Source organism: Athalia rosae, chromosome 7, assembly GCF_917208135.1.
Source record: "Athalia rosae chromosome 7, iyAthRosa1.1, whole genome shotgun sequence".
NCBI lineage: Eukaryota > Metazoa > Arthropoda > Insecta > Hymenoptera > Athaliidae > Athalia > Athalia rosae.
In genome coordinates, this window is record NC_064032.1 from 16,547,416 (window position 1) to 16,568,583 (window position 21,168).

Here is a 21,168-nt window from a genome sequence, read left to right on the forward strand (position 1 = left end):
TTTCGATTTTTAGTCAATTTTTTGATTGATCCGTCAATGACTGCATTTCTCGGCCTTCCTGGAGGTTCCCTGTGATCCAGAACCAAAGGTACGTCATCCTACATTAATTCCCGATTTTTTTCTGATTTTTTGCGAATTTTTCCTATTTTTTCCGATATATTCAATTATGTTTGAATTTTTCCGCGATTCTGACGTCACGTGGTCTGGTCAAGTGACCGCACTAGCGCCATGGGCGGATTTTTGGTGAACTAAAAACTCGCCGATACAGCTAGCGCCATGTGGCGGATTTTTCGTGAACTACTGAAACGTCTAGCCTCGTGACGGGCCCCACTCGTTTCTCGACCACGTGGTCGAGTCGCAGGTGGCGCCATCTTTTTTTAGTTCGACGTAATTCCGCCACATGGCGCTAGCTGTATCGGCGAGTGCGGCCACGTGACCAGCGGCGCTAAAATTCAAACATATTTTAAAAAATCGGAAAAAAATGGGAAAAAATCGGAAATAAATCCAGGATGACGTCCCATCGGTTCTGGATCATAGGACACCTCCAGGAAGGCCAGGAGATGCAGTAATTGGCGGATCAATTGAAAAATTGACTCAAAATCGAAAAGAAATCAGGAAAGAAAGGCAAAGATAGAAAATATCCGGTCAACATCTGGAAACAAGTCTAAGGTCGTGCTACTCTAGCTACATGGCGTCAAAACTCACTGATCTAAGAACTCACTGATCAAAAACTCGTGACACACCTTTGACATTTCATCGGAGCATATCCTCTCAATCGAGTCGAACACAACCCTGACGTTGACGAATACTAATGATGACATGTCATTACAATTACTCCTTCATTCAGGTAATTGCGCTCTTGGTCTCGAGATGGAAAACAGTCAGAGGATCAGAGGCTACAGTCTTCAGACATTTGCAAGTTTTGAGGCTGGACAATGGAACCAGGCAACAGCGAAACTACTTGTCAAATTTATTTGAATATAGATGCAACGTCTGGTTGTTGGAAAATGCAGGTTTGTCGGCTTCTGTTTGCTCCAGCATGTGGAAATCTCTGTACATTGGAATGTTCTATATTTGTTTCAGAAGAATCGGTATACAGAATTTCCCAGGTGATTGATGACACTGTTTGTTGGCAGCTAAGGTGATTAAATAGTTCATGAGGAAATTGGAAGAATAAGAGAGAATTGATGACAGTTCGCAATGGGTTGGATCAATTATAATACTTTCTAGTTTCATCAGTCCGGTGAAAGAACGTATTGCTATTGATACAATTGCTAAAAACTCACTAATTAAGAACTCGTGACACACCTTTGACGTTTCATCGGAGCATAGCCTCTAAATCAAAGTCGAACACAACCCTGACGTTTACGAATACTAATGATGACATGTAATTGTAAATATTCCTTTATTCAGGTAATTGCATTCTTGGTCTCGAAATCGAAGACAGTCGGAGGATCAGAGGCGACAGTCTTCGGGCATATGCAATTTTTGGGATGGACAATAGATTTAAGCAACAGCGAAACTACTTGTCAAATTTATTTGAATATAGATGCAACGTCTGGTTGGAAAATGCAGGTTTGTCGGCTTCTGTTTGCTCCAGCATGTGGAAATCTATGAACATTGGAATATTCATACTTGTTTCAGGAACAAATGCTCTTCTTTGACTGAACTTTGCACGCTATGGCCATTTTTTCGCATTTCCGAGCGAAAAAATGGAGATCTCTCGACGAGTATCCGGAATTGCTCGGTCCAGTCGACACGCTCGTGTTTCTGAGGCCGTAATATAGGTATCGTCATTTATTTTGTGTTTGAGAATCCACAGCTGCTACTTAATTCAATTTATCCAACGACCGGTCGATTAATAAGCTGATTCTTTGTTGCAGAACGTAGAATTATCAAGATATGTCGATGGTTCCGAGTTGTGTCTTGATTGAGTCGACGGATCTGAGTCGCTGCAAACAAACTACATGAAAATAAGATTGTTTCGGACATTTGGAAAGCGAAGAATACAGCTCCTTCGGGTCGAGAAAGTACGATTGATATTCTGCGCTTTGGTTTCTTACTCATTTTGAGCCCAGAAATCCGACTGCGCTCGCCAAAATGTCTTGCTTATCGAATTGACCGAGTGATAGCAAACTCTCCACTGTAATGAGCAGAGAAATTTAATTAACTCTGTAGCTTTAAGTCGTGGCTCGCTTAATTCGACGGATTTATGTTCTCAAGTTCGAAGATCTCGGAATAAGTTAGTTTAAAACATTTGAAACATATGCTGTATCATGCTAGCAAGACTGCAGAATCGCTGAGACTCTGGTCTTTGCTTCTATTGATTTCAGAGTCAATAATGAACTCTAGTTCCTCAAGTTCCGGCTTTTCCAGATATTTGAGGCTCAGAAACGATGGAAATACTAATCCTCTGTTTAAATTAATTGACTGCTGTACTCTACTGCTTTGAGGAGTCAAAAAATTGTAAAACCTTGATAGCTCTTAGTCGTTGTTCAATTATGTAATCAGATTCTAGTATTCAAGATCAAAGTACATACAACTACTGCTCCGTCATCATTATTTATTATTTTTCCCTCTTCTCCTGAATCTTTCTCAAGTTTTATCTAATTTTTAACGAATTAGTGGACTTCCTTCATGTCCTGTGGGTTTTTGACGCCCCGCAGCTAGAGTAACACGACCTTAGACTTGTTTCCAGATGTTGACCGAATATTTTCTATTTCTTCCTGCATTTTCTGATTTTATTTCGATTTTTAGTCAATTTTTTGATTGATCCGTCAATGACTGCATTTCTCGGCCTTCCTGGAGGTTCCCTGTGATCCAGAACCAAAGGTACGTCATCCTACATTAATTCCCGATTTTTTTCTGATTTTTTGCGAATTTTTCCTATTTTTTCCGATATATTCAATTATGTTTGAATTTTTCCGCGATTCTGACGTCACGTGGTCTGGTCAAGTGACCGCACTAGCGCCATGGGCGGATTTTTGGTGAACTAAAAACTCGCCGATACAGCTAGCGCCATGTGGCGGATTTTTCGTGAACTACTGAAACGTCTAGCCTCGTGACGGGCCCCACTCGTTTCTCGACCACGTGGTCGAGTCGCAGGTGGCGCCATCTTTTTTTAGTTCGACGTAATTCCGCCACATGGCGCTAGCTGTATCGGCGAGTGCGGCCACGTGACCAGCGGCGCTAAAATTCAAACATATTTTAAAAAATCGGAAAAAAATGGGAAAAAATCGGAAATAAATCCAGGATGACGTCCCATCGGTTCTGGATCATAGGACACCTCCAGGAAGGCCAGGAGATGCAGTAATTGGCGGATCAATTGAAAAATTGACTCAAAATCGAAAAGAAATCAGGAAAGAAAGGCAAAGATAGAAAATATCCGGTCAACATCTGGAAACAAGTCTAAGGTCGTGCTACTCTAGCTACATGGCGTCAAAACTCACTGATCTAAGAACTCACTGATCAAAAACTCGTGACACACCTTTGACATTTCATCGGAGCATATCCTCTCAATCGAGTCGAACACAACCCTGACGTTGACGAATACTAATGATGACATGTCATTACAATTACTCCTTCATTCAGGTAATTGCGCTCTTGGTCTCGAGATGGAAAACAGTCAGAGGATCAGAGGCTACAGTCTTCAGACATTTGCAAGTTTTGAGGCTGGACAATGGAACCAGGCAACAGCGAAACTACTTGTCAAATTTATTTGAATATAGATGCAACGTCTGGTTGTTGGAAAATGCAGGTTTGTCGGCTTCTGTTTGCTCCAGCATGTGGAAATCTCTGTACATTGGAATGTTCTATATTTGTTTCAGAAGAATCGGTATACAGAATTTCCCAGGTGATTGATGACACTGTTTGTTGGCAGCTAAGGTGATTAAATAGTTCATGAGGAAATTGGAAGAATAAGAGAGAATTGATGACAGTTCGCAATGGGTTGGATCAATTATAATACTTTCTAGTTTCATCAGTCCGGTGAAAGAACGTATTGCTATTGATACAATTGCTAAAAACTCACTAATTAAGAACTCGTGACACACCTTTGACGTTTCATCGGAGCATAGCCTCTAAATCAAAGTCGAACACAACCCTGACGTTTACGAATACTAATGATGACATGTAATTGTAAATATTCCTTTATTCAGGTAATTGCATTCTTGGTCTCGAAATCGAAGACAGTCGGAGGATCAGAGGCGACAGTCTTCGGGCATATGCAATTTTTGGGATGGACAATAGATTTAAGCAACAGCGAAACTACTTGTCAAATTTATTTGAATATAGATGCAACGTCTGGTTGGAAAATGCAGGTTTGTCGGCTTCTGTTTGCTCCAGCATGTGGAAATCTATGAACATTGGAATATTCATACTTGTTTCAGGAACAAATGCTGTTCTTTGACTGAACTTTGCACGCTATGGCCATTTTTTCGCATTTCCGAGCGAAAAAATGGAGATCTCTCGACGAGTATCCGGAATTGCTCGGTCCAGTCGACACGCTCGTGTTTCTGAGGCCGTAATATAGGTATCGTCATTTATTTTGTGTTTGAGAATCCACAGCTGCTACTTAATTCAATTTATCCAACGACCGGTCGATTAATAAGCTGATTCTTTGTTGCAGAACGTAGAATTATCAAGATATGTCGATGGTTCCGAGTTGTGTCTTGATTGAGTCGACGGATCTGAGTCGCTGCAAACAAACTACATGAAAATAAGATTGTTTCGGACATTTGGAAAGCGAAGAATACAGCTCCTTCGGGTCGAGAAAGTACGATTGATATTCTGCGCTTTGGTTTCTTACTCATTTTGAGCCCAGAAATCCGACTGCGCTCGCCAAAATGTCTTGCTTATCGAATTGACCGAGTGATAGCAAACTCTCCACTGTAATGAGCAGAGAAATTTAATTAACTCTGTAGCTTTAAGTCGTGGCTCGCTTAATTCGACGGATTTATGTTCTCAAGTTCGAAGATCTCGGAATAAGTTAGTTTAAAACATTTGAAACATATGCTGTATCATGCTAGCAAGACTGCAGAATCGCTGAGACTCTGGTCTTTGCTTCTATTGATTTCAGAGTCAATAATGAACTCTAGTTCCTCAAGTTCCGGCTTTTCCAGATATTTGAGGCTCAGAAACGATGGAAATACTAATCCTCTGTTTAAATTAATTGACTGCTGTACTCTACTGCTTTGAGGAGTCAAAAAATTGTAAAACCTTGATAGCTCTTAGTCGTTGTTCAATTATGTAATCAGATTCTAGTATTCAAGATCAAAGTACATACAACTACTGCTCCGTCATCATTATTTATTATTTTTCCCTCTTCTCCTGAATCTTTCTCAAGTTTTATCTAATTTTTAACGAATTAGTGGACTTCCTTCATGTCCTGTGGGTTTTTGACGCCCCGCAGCTAGAGTAACACGACCTTAGACTTGTTTCCAGATGTTGACCGAATATTTTCTATTTCTTCCTGCATTTTCTGATTTTATTTCGATTTTTAGTCAATTTTTTGATTGATCCGTCAATGACTGCATTTCTCGGCCTTCCTGGAGGTTCCCTGTGATCCAGAACCAAAGGTACGTCATCCTACATTAATTCCCGATTTTTTTCTGATTTTTTGCGAATTTTTCCTATTTTTTCCGATATATTCAATTATGTTTGAATTTTTCCGCGATTCTGACGTCACGTGGTCTGGTCAAGTGACCGCACTAGCGCCATGGGCGGATTTTTGGTGAACTAAAAACTCGCCGATACAGCTAGCGCCATGTGGCGGATTTTTCGTGAACTACTGAAACGTCTAGCCTCGTGACGGGCCCCACTCGTTTCTCGACCACGTGGTCGAGTCGCAGGTGGCGCCATCTTTTTTTAGTTCGACGTAATTCCGCCACATGGCGCTAGCTGTATCGGCGAGTGCGGCCACGTGACCAGCGGCGCTAAAATTCAAACATATTTTAAAAAATCGGAAAAAAATGGGAAAAAATCGGAAATAAATCCAGGATGACGTCCCATCGGTTCTGGATCATAGGACACCTCCAGGAAGGCCAGGAGATGCAGTAATTGGCGGATCAATTGAAAAATTGACTCAAAATCGAAAAGAAATCAGGAAAGAAAGGCAAAGATAGAAAATATCCGGTCAACATCTGGAAACAAGTCTAAGGTCGTGCTACTCTAGCTACATGGCGTCAAAACTCACTGATCTAAGAACTCACTGATCAAAAACTCGTGACACACCTTTGACATTTCATCGGAGCATATCCTCTCAATCGAGTCGAACACAACCCTGACGTTGACGAATACTAATGATGACATGTCATTACAATTACTCCTTCATTCAGGTAATTGCGCTCTTGGTCTCGAGATGGAAAACAGTCAGAGGATCAGAGGCTACAGTCTTCAGACATTTGCAAGTTTTGAGGCTGGACAATGGAACCAGGCAACAGCGAAACTACTTGTCAAATTTATTTGAATATAGATGCAACGTCTGGTTGTTGGAAAATGCAGGTTTGTCGGCTTCTGTTTGCTCCAGCATGTGGAAATCTCTGTACATTGGAATGTTCTATATTTGTTTCAGAAGAATCGGTATACAGAATTTCCCAGGTGATTGATGACACTGTTTGTTGGCAGCTAAGGTGATTAAATAGTTCATGAGGAAATTGGAAGAATAAGAGAGAATTGATGACAGTTCGCAATGGGTTGGATCAATTATAATACTTTCTAGTTTCATCAGTCCGGTGAAAGAACGTATTGCTATTGATACAATTGCTAAAAACTCACTAATTAAGAACTCGTGACACACCTTTGACGTTTCATCGGAGCATAGCCTCTAAATCAAAGTCGAACACAACCCTGACGTTTACGAATACTAATGATGACATGTAATTGTAAATATTCCTTTATTCAGGTAATTGCATTCTTGGTCTCGAAATCGAAGACAGTCGGAGGATCAGAGGCGACAGTCTTCGGGCATATGCAATTTTTGGGATGGACAATAGATTTAAGCAACAGCGAAACTACTTGTCAAATTTATTTGAATATAGATGCAACGTCTGGTTGGAAAATGCAGGTTTGTCGGCTTCTGTTTGCTCCAGCATGTGGAAATCTATGAACATTGGAATATTCATACTTGTTTCAGGAACAAATGCTGTTCTTTGACTGAACTTTGCACGCTATGGCCATTTTTTCGCATTTCCGAGCGAAAAAATGGAGATCTCTCGACGAGTATCCGGAATTGCTCGGTCCAGTCGACACGCTCGTGTTTCTGAGGCCGTAATATAGGTATCGTCATTTATTTTGTGTTTGAGAATCCACAGCTGCTACTTAATTCAATTTATCCAACGACCGGTCGATTAATAAGCTGATTCTTTGTTGCAGAACGTAGAATTATCAAGATATGTCGATGGTTCCGAGTTGTGTCTTGATTGAGTCGACGGATCTGAGTCGCTGCAAACAAACTACATGAAAATAAGATTGTTTCGGACATTTGGAAAGCGAAGAATACAGCTCCTTCGGGTCGAGAAAGTACGATTGATATTCTGCGCTTTGGTTTCTTACTCATTTTGAGCCCAGAAATCCGACTGCGCTCGCCAAAATGTCTTGCTTATCGAATTGACCGAGTGATAGCAAACTCTCCACTGTAATGAGCAGAGAAATTTAATTAACTCTGTAGCTTTAAGTCGTGGCTCGCTTAATTCGACGGATTTATGTTCTCAAGTTCGAAGATCTCGGAATAAGTTAGTTTAAAACATTTGAAACATATGCTGTATCATGCTAGCAAGACTGCAGAATCGCTGAGACTCTGGTCTTTGCTTCTATTGATTTCAGAGTCAATAATGAACTCTAGTTCCTCAAGTTCCGGCTTTTCCAGATATTTGAGGCTCAGAAACGATGGAAATACTAATCCTCTGTTTAAATTAATTGACTGCTGTACTCTACTGCTTTGAGGAGTCAAAAAATTGTAAAACCTTGATAGCTCTTAGTCGTTGTTCAATTATGTAATCAGATTCTAGTATTCAAGATCAAAGTACATACAACTACTGCTCCGTCATCATTATTTATTATTTTTCCCTCTTCTCCTGAATCTTTCTCAAGTTTTATCTAATTTTTAACGAATTAGTGGACTTCCTTCATGTCCTGTGGGTTTTTGACGCCCCGCAGCTAGAGTAACACGACCTTAGACTTGTTTCCAGATGTTGACCGAATATTTTCTATTTCTTCCTGCATTTTCTGATTTTATTTCGATTTTTAGTCAATTTTTTGATTGATCCGTCAATGACTGCATTTCTCGGCCTTCCTGGAGGTTCCCTGTGATCCAGAACCAAAGGTACGTCATCCTACATTAATTCCCGATTTTTTTCTGATTTTTTGCGAATTTTTCCTATTTTTTCCGATATATTCAATTATGTTTGAATTTTTCCGCGATTCTGACGTCACGTGGTCTGGTCAAGTGACCGCACTAGCGCCATGGGCGGATTTTTGGTGAACTAAAAACTCGCCGATACAGCTAGCGCCATGTGGCGGATTTTTCGTGAACTACTGAAACGTCTAGCCTCGTGACGGGCCCCACTCGTTTCTCGACCACGTGGTCGAGTCGCAGGTGGCGCCATCTTTTTTTAGTTCGACGTAATTCCGCCACATGGCGCTAGCTGTATCGGCGAGTGCGGCCACGTGACCAGCGGCGCTAAAATTCAAACATATTTTAAAAAATCGGAAAAAAATGGGAAAAAATCGGAAATAAATCCAGGATGACGTCCCATCGGTTCTGGATCATAGGACACCTCCAGGAAGGCCAGGAGATGCAGTAATTGGCGGATCAATTGAAAAATTGACTCAAAATCGAAAAGAAATCAGGAAAGAAAGGCAAAGATAGAAAATATCCGGTCAACATCTGGAAACAAGTCTAAGGTCGTGCTACTCTAGCTACATGGCGTCAAAACTCACTGATCTAAGAACTCACTGATCAAAAACTCGTGACACACCTTTGACATTTCATCGGAGCATATCCTCTCAATCGAGTCGAACACAACCCTGACGTTGACGAATACTAATGATGACATGTCATTACAATTACTCCTTCATTCAGGTAATTGCGCTCTTGGTCTCGAGATGGAAAACAGTCAGAGGATCAGAGGCTACAGTCTTCAGACATTTGCAAGTTTTGAGGCTGGACAATGGAACCAGGCAACAGCGAAACTACTTGTCAAATTTATTTGAATATAGATGCAACGTCTGGTTGTTGGAAAATGCAGGTTTGTCGGCTTCTGTTTGCTCCAGCATGTGGAAATCTCTGTACATTGGAATGTTCTATATTTGTTTCAGAAGAATCGGTATACAGAATTTCCCAGGTGATTGATGACACTGTTTGTTGGCAGCTAAGGTGATTAAATAGTTCATGAGGAAATTGGAAGAATAAGAGAGAATTGATGACAGTTCGCAATGGGTTGGATCAATTATAATACTTTCTAGTTTCATCAGTCCGGTGAAAGAACGTATTGCTATTGATACAATTGCTAAAAACTCACTAATTAAGAACTCGTGACACACCTTTGACGTTTCATCGGAGCATAGCCTCTAAATCAAAGTCGAACACAACCCTGACGTTTACGAATACTAATGATGACATGTAATTGTAAATATTCCTTTATTCAGGTAATTGCATTCTTGGTCTCGAAATCGAAGACAGTCGGAGGATCAGAGGCGACAGTCTTCGGGCATATGCAATTTTTGGGATGGACAATAGATTTAAGCAACAGCGAAACTACTTGTCAAATTTATTTGAATATAGATGCAACGTCTGGTTGGAAAATGCAGGTTTGTCGGCTTCTGTTTGCTCCAGCATGTGGAAATCTATGAACATTGGAATATTCATACTTGTTTCAGGAACAAATGCTCTTCTTTGACTGAACTTTGCACGCTATGGCCATTTTTTCGCATTTCCGAGCGAAAAAATGGAGATCTCTCGACGAGTATCCGGAATTGCTCGGTCCAGTCGACACGCTCGTGTTTCTGAGGCCGTAATATAGGTATCGTCATTTATTTTGTGTTTGAGAATCCACAGCTGCTACTTAATTCAATTTATCCAACGACCGGTCGATTAATAAGCTGATTCTTTGTTGCAGAACGTAGAATTATCAAGATATGTCGATGGTTCCGAGTTGTGTCTTGATTGAGTCGACGGATCTGAGTCGCTGCAAACAAACTACATGAAAATAAGATTGTTTCGGACATTTGGAAAGCGAAGAATACAGCTCCTTCGGGTCGAGAAAGTACGATTGATATTCTGCGCTTTGGTTTCTTACTCATTTTGAGCCCAGAAATCCGACTGCGCTCGCCAAAATGTCTTGCTTATCGAATTGACCGAGTGATAGCAAACTCTCCACTGTAATGAGCAGAGAAATTTAATTAACTCTGTAGCTTTAAGTCGTGGCTCGCTTAATTCGACGGATTTATGTTCTCAAGTTCGAAGATCTCGGAATAAGTTAGTTTAAAACATTTGAAACATATGCTGTATCATGCTAGCAAGACTGCAGAATCGCTGAGACTCTGGTCTTTGCTTCTATTGATTTCAGAGTCAATAATGAACTCTAGTTCCTCAAGTTCCGGCTTTTCCAGATATTTGAGGCTCAGAAACGATGGAAATACTAATCCTCTGTTTAAATTAATTGACTGCTGTACTCTACTGCTTTGAGGAGTCAAAAAATTGTAAAACCTTGATAGCTCTTAGTCGTTGTTCAATTATGTAATCAGATTCTAGTTTTCAAGATCAAAGTACATACAACTACTGCTCCGTCATCATTATTTATTATTTTTCCCTCTTCTCCTGAATCTTTCTCAAGTTTTATCTAATTTTTAACGAATTAGTGGACTTCCTTCATGTCCTGTGGGTTTTTGACGCCCCGCAGCTAGAGTAACACGACCTTAGACTTGTTTCCAGATGTTGACCGAATATTTTCTATTTCTTCCTGCATTTTCTGATTTTATTTCGATTTTTAGTCAATTTTTTGATTGATCCGTCAATGACTGCATTTCTCGGCCTTCCTGGAGGTTCCCTGTGATCCAGAACCAAAGGTACGTCATCCTACATTAATTCCCGATTTTTTTCTGATTTTTTGCGAATTTTTCCTATTTTTTCCGATATATTCAATTATGTTTGAATTTTTCCGCGATTCTGACGTCACGTGGTCTGGTCAAGTGACCGCACTAGCGCCATGGGCGGATTTTTGGTGAACTAAAAACTCGCCGATACAGCTAGCGCCATGTGGCGGATTTTTCGTGAACTACTGAAACGTCTAGCCTCGTGACGGGCCCCACTCGTTTCTCGACCACGTGGTCGAGTCGCAGGTGGCGCCATCTTTTTTTAGTTCGACGTAATTCCGCCACATGGCGCTAGCTGTATCGGCGAGTGCGGCCACGTGACCAGCGGCGCTAAAATTCAAACATATTTTAAAAAATCGGAAAAAAATGGGAAAAAATCGGAAATAAATCCAGGATGACGTCCCATCGGTTCTGGATCATAGGACACCTCCAGGAAGGCCAGGAGATGCAGTAATTGGCGGATCAATTGAAAAATTGACTCAAAATCGAAAAGAAATCAGGAAAGAAAGGCAAAGATAGAAAATATCCGGTCAACATCTGGAAACAAGTCTAAGGTCGTGCTACTCTAGCTACATGGCGTCAAAACTCACTGATCTAAGAACTCACTGATCAAAAACTCGTGACACACCTTTGACATTTCATCGGAGCATATCCTCTCAATCGAGTCGAACACAACCCTGACGTTGACGAATACTAATGATGACATGTCATTACAATTACTCCTTCATTCAGGTAATTGCGCTCTTGGTCTCGAGATGGAAAACAGTCAGAGGATCAGAGGCTACAGTCTTCAGACATTTGCAAGTTTTGAGGCTGGACAATGGAACCAGGCAACAGCGAAACTACTTGTCAAATTTATTTGAATATAGATGCAACGTCTGGTTGTTGGAAAATGCAGGTTTGTCGGCTTCTGTTTGCTCCAGCATGTGGAAATCTCTGTACATTGGAATGTTCTATATTTGTTTCAGAAGAATCGGTATACAGAATTTCCCAGGTGATTGATGACACTGTTTGTTGGCAGCTAAGGTGATTAAATAGTTCATGAGGAAATTGGAAGAATAAGAGAGAATTGATGACAGTTCGCAATGGGTTGGATCAATTATAATACTTTCTAGTTTCATCAGTCCGGTGAAAGAACGTATTGCTATTGATACAATTGCTAAAAACTCACTAATTAAGAACTCGTGACACACCTTTGACGTTTCATCGGAGCATAGCCTCTAAATCAAAGTCGAACACAACCCTGACGTTTACGAATACTAATGATGACATGTAATTGTAAATATTCCTTTATTCAGGTAATTGCATTCTTGGTCTCGAAATCGAAGACAGTCGGAGGATCAGAGGCGACAGTCTTCGGGCATATGCAATTTTTGGGATGGACAATAGATTTAAGCAACAGCGAAACTACTTGTCAAATTTATTTGAATATAGATGCAACGTCTGGTTGGAAAATGCAGGTTTGTCGGCTTCTGTTTGCTCCAGCATGTGGAAATCTATGAACATTGGAATATTCATACTTGTTTCAGGAACAAATGCTGTTCTTTGACTGAACTTTGCACGCTATGGCCATTTTTTCGCATTTCCGAGCGAAAAAATGGAGATCTCTCGACGAGTATCCGGAATTGCTCGGTCCAGTCGACACGCTCGTGTTTCTGAGGCCGTAATATAGGTATCGTCATTTATTTTGTGTTTGAGAATCCACAGCTGCTACTTAATTCAATTTATCCAACGACCGGTCGATTAATAAGCTGATTCTTTGTTGCAGAACGTAGAATTATCAAGATATGTCGATGGTTCCGAGTTGTGTCTTGATTGAGTCGACGGATCTGAGTCGCTGCAAACAAACTACATGAAAATAAGATTGTTTCGGACATTTGGAAAGCGAAGAATACAGCTCCTTCGGGTCGAGAAAGTACGATTGATATTCTGCGCTTTGGTTTCTTACTCATTTTGAGCCCAGAAATCCGACTGCGCTCGCCAAAATGTCTTGCTTATCGAATTGACCGAGTGATAGCAAACTTTCCACTGTAATGAGCAGAGAAATTTAATTAACTCTGTAGCTTTAAGTCGTGGCTCGCTTAATTCGACGGATTTATGTTCTCAAGTTCGAAGATCTCGGAATAAGTTAGTTTAAAACATTTGAAACATATGCTGTATCATGCTAGCAAGACTGCAGAATCGCTGAGACTCTGGTCTTTGCTTCTATTGATTTCAGAGTCAATAATGAACTCTAGTTCCTCAAGTTCCGGCTTTTCCAGATATTTGAGGCTCAGAAACGATGGAAATACTAATCCTCTGTTTAAATTAATTGACTGCTGTACTCTACTGCTTTGAGGAGTCAAAAAATTGTAAAACCTTGATAGCTCTTAGTCGTTGTTCAATTATGTAATCAGATTCTAGTATTCAAGATCAAAGTACATACAACTACTGCTCCGTCATCATTATTTATTATTTTTCCCTCTTCTCCTGAATCTTTCTCAAGTTTTATCTAATTTTTAACGAATTAGTGGACTTCCTTCATGTCCTGTGGGTTTTTGACGCCCCGCAGCTAGAGTAACACGACCTTAGACTTGTTTCCAGATGTTGACCGAATATTTTCTATTTCTTCCTGCATTTTCTGATTTTATTTCGATTTTTAGTCAATTTTTTGATTGATCCGTCAATGACTGCATTTCTCGGCCTTCCTGGAGGTTCCCTGTGATCCAGAACCAAAGGTACGTCATCCTACATTAATTCCCGATTTTTTTCTGATTTTTTGCGAATTTTTCCTATTTTTTCCGATATATTCAATTATGTTTGAATTTTTCCGCGATTCTGACGTCACGTGGTCTGGTCAAGTGACCGCACTAGCGCCATGGGCGGATTTTTGGTGAACTAAAAACTCGCCGATACAGCTAGCGCCATGTGGCGGATTTTTCGTGAACTACTGAAACGTCTAGCCTCGTGACGGGCCCCACTCGTTTCTCGACCACGTGGTCGAGTCGCAGGTGGCGCCATCTTTTTTTAGTTCGACGTAATTCCGCCACATGGCGCTAGCTGTATCGGCGAGTGCGGCCACGTGACCAGCGGCGCTAAAATTCAAACATATTTTAAAAAATCGGAAAAAAATGGGAAAAAATCGGAAATAAATCCAGGATGACGTCCCATCGGTTCTGGATCATAGGACACCTCCAGGAAGGCCAGGAGATGCAGTAATTGGCGGATCAATTGAAAAATTGACTCAAAATCGAAAAGAAATCAGGAAAGAAAGGCAAAGATAGAAAATATCCGGTCAACATCTGGAAACAAGTCTAAGGTCGTGCTACTCTAGCTACATGGCGTCAAAACTCACTGATCTAAGAACTCACTGATCAAAAACTCGTGACACACCTTTGACATTTCATCGGAGCATATCCTCTCAATCGAGTCGAACACAACCCTGACGTTGACGAATACTAATGATGACATGTCATTACAATTACTCCTTCATTCAGGTAATTGCGCTCTTGGTCTCGAGATGGAAAACAGTCAGAGGATCAGAGGCTACAGTCTTCAGACATTTGCAAGTTTTGAGGCTGGACAATGGAACCAGGCAACAGCGAAACTACTTGTCAAATTTATTTGAATATAGATGCAACGTCTGGTTGTTGGAAAATGCAGGTTTGTCGGCTTCTGTTTGCTCCAGCATGTGGAAATCTCTGTACATTGGAATGTTCTATATTTGTTTCAGAAGAATCGGTATACAGAATTTCCCAGGTGATTGATGACACTGTTTGTTGGCAGCTAAGGTGATTAAATAGTTCATGAGGAAATTGGAAGAATAAGAGAGAATTGATGACAGTTCGCAATGGGTTGGATCAATTATAATACTTTCTAGTTTCATCAGTCCGGTGAAAGAACGTATTGCTATTGATACAATTGCTAAAAACTCACTAATTAAGAACTCGTGACACACCTTTGACGTTTCATCGGAGCATAGCCTCTAAATCAAAGTCGAACACAACCCTGACGTTTACGAATACTAATGATGACATGTAATTGTAAATATTCCTTTATTCAGGTAATTGCATTCTTGGTCTCGAAATCGAAGACAGTCGGAGGATCAGAGGCGACAGTCTTCGGGCATATGCAATTTTTGGGATGGACAATAGATTTAAGCAACAGCGAAACTACTTGTCAAATTTATTTGAATATAGATGCAACGTCTGGTTGGAAAATGCAGGTTTGTCGGCTTCTGTTTGCTCCAGCATGTGGAAATCTATGAACATTGGAATATTCATACTTGTTTCAGGAACAAATGCTGTTCTTTGACTGAACTTTGCACGCTATGGCCATTTTTTCGCATTTCCGAGCGAAAAAATGGAGATCTCTCGACGAGTATCCGGAATTGCTCGGTCCAGTCGACACGCTCGTGTTTCTGAGGCCGTAATATAGGTATCGTCATTTATTTTGTGTTTGAGAATCCACAGCTGCTACTTAATTCAATTTATCCAACGACCGGTCGATTAATAAGCTGATTCTTTGTTGCAGAACGTAGAATTATCAAGATATGTCGATGGTTCCGAGTTGTGTCTTGATTGAGTCGACGGATCTGAGTCGCTGCAAACAAACTACATGAAAATAAGATTGTTTCGGACATTTGGAAAGCGAAGAATACAGCTCCTTCGGGTCGAGAAAGTACGATTGATATTCTGCGCTTTGGTTTCTTACTCATTTTGAGCCCAGAAATCCGACTGCGCTCGCCAAAATGTCTTGCTTATCGAATTGACCGAGTGATAGCAAACTTTCCACTGTAATGAGCAGAGAAATTTAATTAACTCTGTAGCTTTAAGTCGTGGCTCGCTTAATTCGACGGATTTATGTTCTCAAGTTCGAAGATCTCGGAATAAGTTAGTTTAAAACATTTGAAACATATGCTGTATCATGCTAGCAAGACTGCAGAATCGCTGAGACTCTGGTCTTTGCTTCTATTGATTTCAGAGTCAATAATGAACTCTAGTTCCTCAAGTTCCGGCTTTTCCAGATATTTGAGGCTCAGAAACGATGGAAATACTAATCCTCTGTTTAAATTAATTGACTGCTGTACTCTACTGCTTTGAGGAGTCAAAAAATTGTAAAACCTTGATAGCTCTTAGTCGTTGTTCAATTATGTAATCAGATTCTAGTTTTCAAGATCAAAGTACATACAACTACTGCCCCGTCATCATTATTTATTATTTTTCCCTCTTCTCCTGAATCTTTCTCAAGTTTTATCTAATTTTTAACGAATTAGTGGACTTCCTTCATGTCCTGTGGGTTTTTGACGCCCCGCAGCTAGAGTAACACGACCTTAGACTTGTTTCCAGATGTTGACCGAATATTTTCTATTTCTTCCTGCATTTTCTGATTTTATTTCGATTTTTAGTCAATTTTTTGATTGATCCGTCAATGACTGCATTTCTCGGCCTTCCTGGAGGTTCCCTGTGATCCAGAACCAAAGGTACGTCATCCTACATTAATTCCCGATTTTTTTCTGATTTTTTGCGAATTTTTCCTATTTTTTCCGATATATTCAATTATGTTTGAATTTTTCCGCGATTCTGACGTCACGTGGTCTGGTCAAGTGACCGCACTAGCGCCATGGGCGGATTTTTGGTGAACTAAAAACTCGCCGATACAGCTAGCGCCATGTGGCGGATTTTTCGTGAACTACTGAAACGTCTAGCCTCGTGACGGGCCCCACTCGTTTCTCGACCACGTGGTCGAGTCGCAGGTGGCGCCATCTTTTTTTAGTTCGACGTAATTCCGCCACATGGCGCTAGCTGTATCGGCGAGTGCGGCCACGTGACCAGCGGCGCTAAAATTCAAACATATTTTAAAAAATCGGAAAAAAATGGGAAAAAATCGGAAATAAATCCAGGATGACGTCCCATCGGTTCTGGATCATAGGACACCTCCAGGAAGGCCAGGAGATGCAGTAATTGGCGGATCAATTGAAAAATTGACTCAAAATCGAAAAGAAATCAGGAAAGAAAGGCAAAGATAGAAAATATCCGGTCAACATCTGGAAACAAGTCTAAGGTCGTGCTACTCTAGCTACATGGCGTCAAAACTCACTGATCTAAGAACTCACTGATCAAAAACTCGTGACACACCTTTGACATTTCATCGGAGCATATCCTCTCAATCGAGTCGAACACAACCCTGACGTTGACGAATACTAATGATGACATGTCATTACAATTACTCCTTCATTCAGGTAATTGCGCTCTTGGTCTCGAGATGGAAAACAGTCAGAGGATCAGAGGCTACAGTCTTCAGACATTTGCAAGTTTTGAGGCTGGACAATGGAACCAGGCAACAGCGAAACTACTTGTCAAATTTATTTGAATATAGATGCAACGTCTGGTTGTTGGAAAATGCAGGTTTGTCGGCTTCTGTTTGCTCCAGCATGTGGAAATCTCTGTACATTGGAATGTTCTATATTTGTTTCAGAAGAATCGGTATACAGAATTTCCCAGGTGATTGATGACACTGTTTGTTGGCAGCTAAGGTGATTAAATAGTTCATGAGGAAATTGGAAGAATAAGAGAGAATTGATGACAGTTCGCAATGGGTTGGATCAATTATAATACTTTCTAGTTTCATCAGTCCGGTGAAAGAACGTATTGCTATTGATACAATTGCTAAAAACTCACTAATTAAGAACTCGTGACACACCTTTGACGTTTCATCGGAGCATAGCCTCTAAATCAAAGTCGAACACAACCCTGACGTTTACGAATACTAATGATGACATGTAATTGTAAATATTCCTTTATTCAGGTAATTGCATTCTTGGTCTCGAAATCGAAGACAGTCGGAGGATCAGAGGCGACAGTCTTCGGGCATATGCAATTTTTGGGATGGACAATAGATTTAAGCAACAGCGAAACTACTTGTCAAATTTATTTGAATATAGATGCAACGTCTGGTTGGAAAATGCAGGTTTGTCGGCTTCTGTTTGCTCCAGCATGTGGAAATCTATGAACATTGGAATATTCATACTTGTTTCAGGAACAAATGCTGTTCTTTGACTGAACTTTGCACGCTATGGCCATTTTTTCGCATTTCCGAGCGAAAAAATGGAGATCTCTCGACGAGTATCCGGAATTGCTCGGTCCAGTCGACACGCTCGTGTTTCTGAGGCCGTAATATAGGTATCGTCATTTATTTTGTGTTTGAGAATCCACAGCTGCTACTTAATTCAATTTATCCAACGACCGGTCGATTAATAAGCTGATTCTTTGTTGCAGAACGTAGAATTATCAAGATATGTCGATGGTTCCGAGTTGTGTCTTGATTGAGTCGACGGATCTGAGTCGCTGCAAACAAACTACATGAAAATAAGATTGTTTCGGACATTTGGAAAGCGAAGAATACAGCTCCTTCGGGTCGAGAAAGTACGATTGATATTCTGCGCTTTGGTTTCTTACTCATTTTGAGCCCAGAAATCCGACTGCGCTCGCCAAAATGTCTTGCTTATCGAATTGACCGAGTGATAGCAAACTTTCCACTGTAATGAGCAGAGAAATTTAATTAACTCTGTAGCTTTAAGTCGTGGCTCGCTTAATTCGACGGATTTATGTTCTCAAGTTCGAAGATCTCGGAATAAGTTAGTTTAAAACATTTGAAACATATGCTGTATCATGCTAGCAAGACTGCAGAATCGCTGAGACTCTGGTCTTTGCTTCTATTGATTTCAGAGTCAATAATGAACTCTAGTTCCTCAAGTTCCGGCTTTTCCAGATATTTGAGGCTCAGAAACGATGGAAATACTAATCCTCTGTTTAAATTAATTGACTGCTGTACTCTACTGCTTTGAGGAGTCAAAAAATTGTAAAACCTTGATAGCTCTTAGTCGTTGTTCAATTATGTAATCAGATTCTAGTTTTCAAGATCAAAGTACATACAACTACTGCCCCGTCATCATTATTTATTATTTTTCCCTCTTCTCCTGAATCTTTCTCAAGTTTTATCTAATTTTTAACGAATTAGTGGACTTCCTTCATGTCCTGTGGGTTTTTGACGCCCCGCAGCTAGAGTAACACGACCTTAGACTTGTTTCCAGATGTTGACCGAATATTTTCTATTTCTTCCTGCATTTTCTGATTTTATTTCGATTTTTAGTCAATTTTTTGATTGATCCGTCAATGACTGCATTTCTCGGCCTTCCTGGAGGTTCCCTGTGATCCAGAACCAAAGGTACGTCATCCTACATTAATTCCCGATTTTTTTCTGATTTTTTGCGAATTTTTCCTATTTTTTCCGATATATTCAATTATGTTTGAATTTTTCCGCGATTCTGACGTCACGTGGTCTGGTCAAGTGACCGCACTAGCGCCATGGGCGGATTTTTGGTGAACTAAAAACTCGCCGATACAGCTAGCGCCATGTGGCGGATTTTTCGTGAACTACTGAAACGTCTAGCCTCGTGACGGGCCCCACTCGTTTCTCGACCACGTGGTCGAGTCGCAGGTGGCGCCATCTTTTTTTAGTTCGACGTAATTCCGCCACATGGCGCTAGCTGTATCGGCGAGTGCGGCCACGTGACCAGCGGCGCTAAAATTCAAACATATTTTAAAAAATCGGAAAAAAATGGGAAAAAATCGGAAATAAATCCAGGATGACGTCCCATCGGTTCTGGATCATAGGACACCTCCAGGAAGGCCAGGAGATGCAGTAATTGGCGGATCAATTGAAAAATTGACTCAAAATCGAAAAGAAATCAGGAAAGAAAGGCAAAGATAGAAAATATCCGGTCAACATCTGGAAACAAGTCTAAGGTCGTGCTACTCTAGCTACATGGCGTCAAAACTCACTGATCTAAGAACTCACTGATCAAAAACTCGTGACACACCTTTGACATTTCATCGGAGCATATCCTCTCAATCGAGTCGAACACAACCCTGACGTTGACGAATACTAATGATGACATGTCATTACAATTACTCCTTCATTCAGGTAATTGCGCTCTTGGTCTCGAGATGGAAAACAGTCAGAGGATCAGAGGCTACAGTCTTCAGACATTTGCAAGTTTTGAGGCTGGACAATGGAACCAGGCAACAGCGAAACTACTTGTCAAATTTATTTGAATATAGATGCAACGTCTGGTTGTTGGAAAATGCAGGTTTGTCGGCTTCTGTTTGCTCCAGCATGTGGAAATCTCTGTACATTGGAATGTTCTATATTTGTTTCAGAAGAATCGGTATACAGAATTTCCCAGGTGATTGATGACACTGTTTGTTGGCAGCTAAGGTGATTAAATAGTTCATGAGGAAATTGGAAGAATAAGAGAGAATTGATGACAGTTCGCAATGGGTTGGATCAATTATAATACTTTCTAGTTTCATCAGTCCGGTGAAAGAACGTATTGCTATTGATACAATTGCTAAAAACTCACTAATTAAGAACTCGTGACACACCTTTGACGTTTCATCGGAGCATAGCCTCTAAATCAAAGTCGAACACAACCCTGACGTTTACGAATACTAATGATGACATGTAATTGTAAATATTCCTTTATTCAGGTAATTGCATTCTTGGTCTCGAAATCGAAGACAGTCGGAGGATCAGAGGCGACAGTCTTCGGGCATATGCAATTTTTGGGATGGACAATAGATTTAAGCAACAGCGAAACTACTTGTCAAATTTATTTGAATATAGATGCAACGTCTGGTTGGAAAATGCAGGTTTGTCGGCTTCTGTTTGCTCCAGCATGTGGAAATCTATGAACATTGGAATATTCATACTTGTTTCAGGAACAAATGCTGTTCTTTGACTGAACTTTGCACGCTATGGCCATTTTTTCGCATTTCCGAGCGAAAAAATGGAGATCTCTCGACGAGTATCCGGAATTGCTCGGTCCAGTCGACACGCTCGTGTTTCTGAGGCCGTAATATAGGTATCGTCATTTATTTTGTGTTTGAGAATCCACAGCTGCTACTTAATTCAATTTATCCAACGACCGGTCGATTAATAAGCTGATTCTTTGTTGCAGAACGTAGAATTATCAAGATATGTCGATGGTTCCGAGTTGTGTCTTGATTGAGTCGACGGATCTGAGTCGCTGCAAAC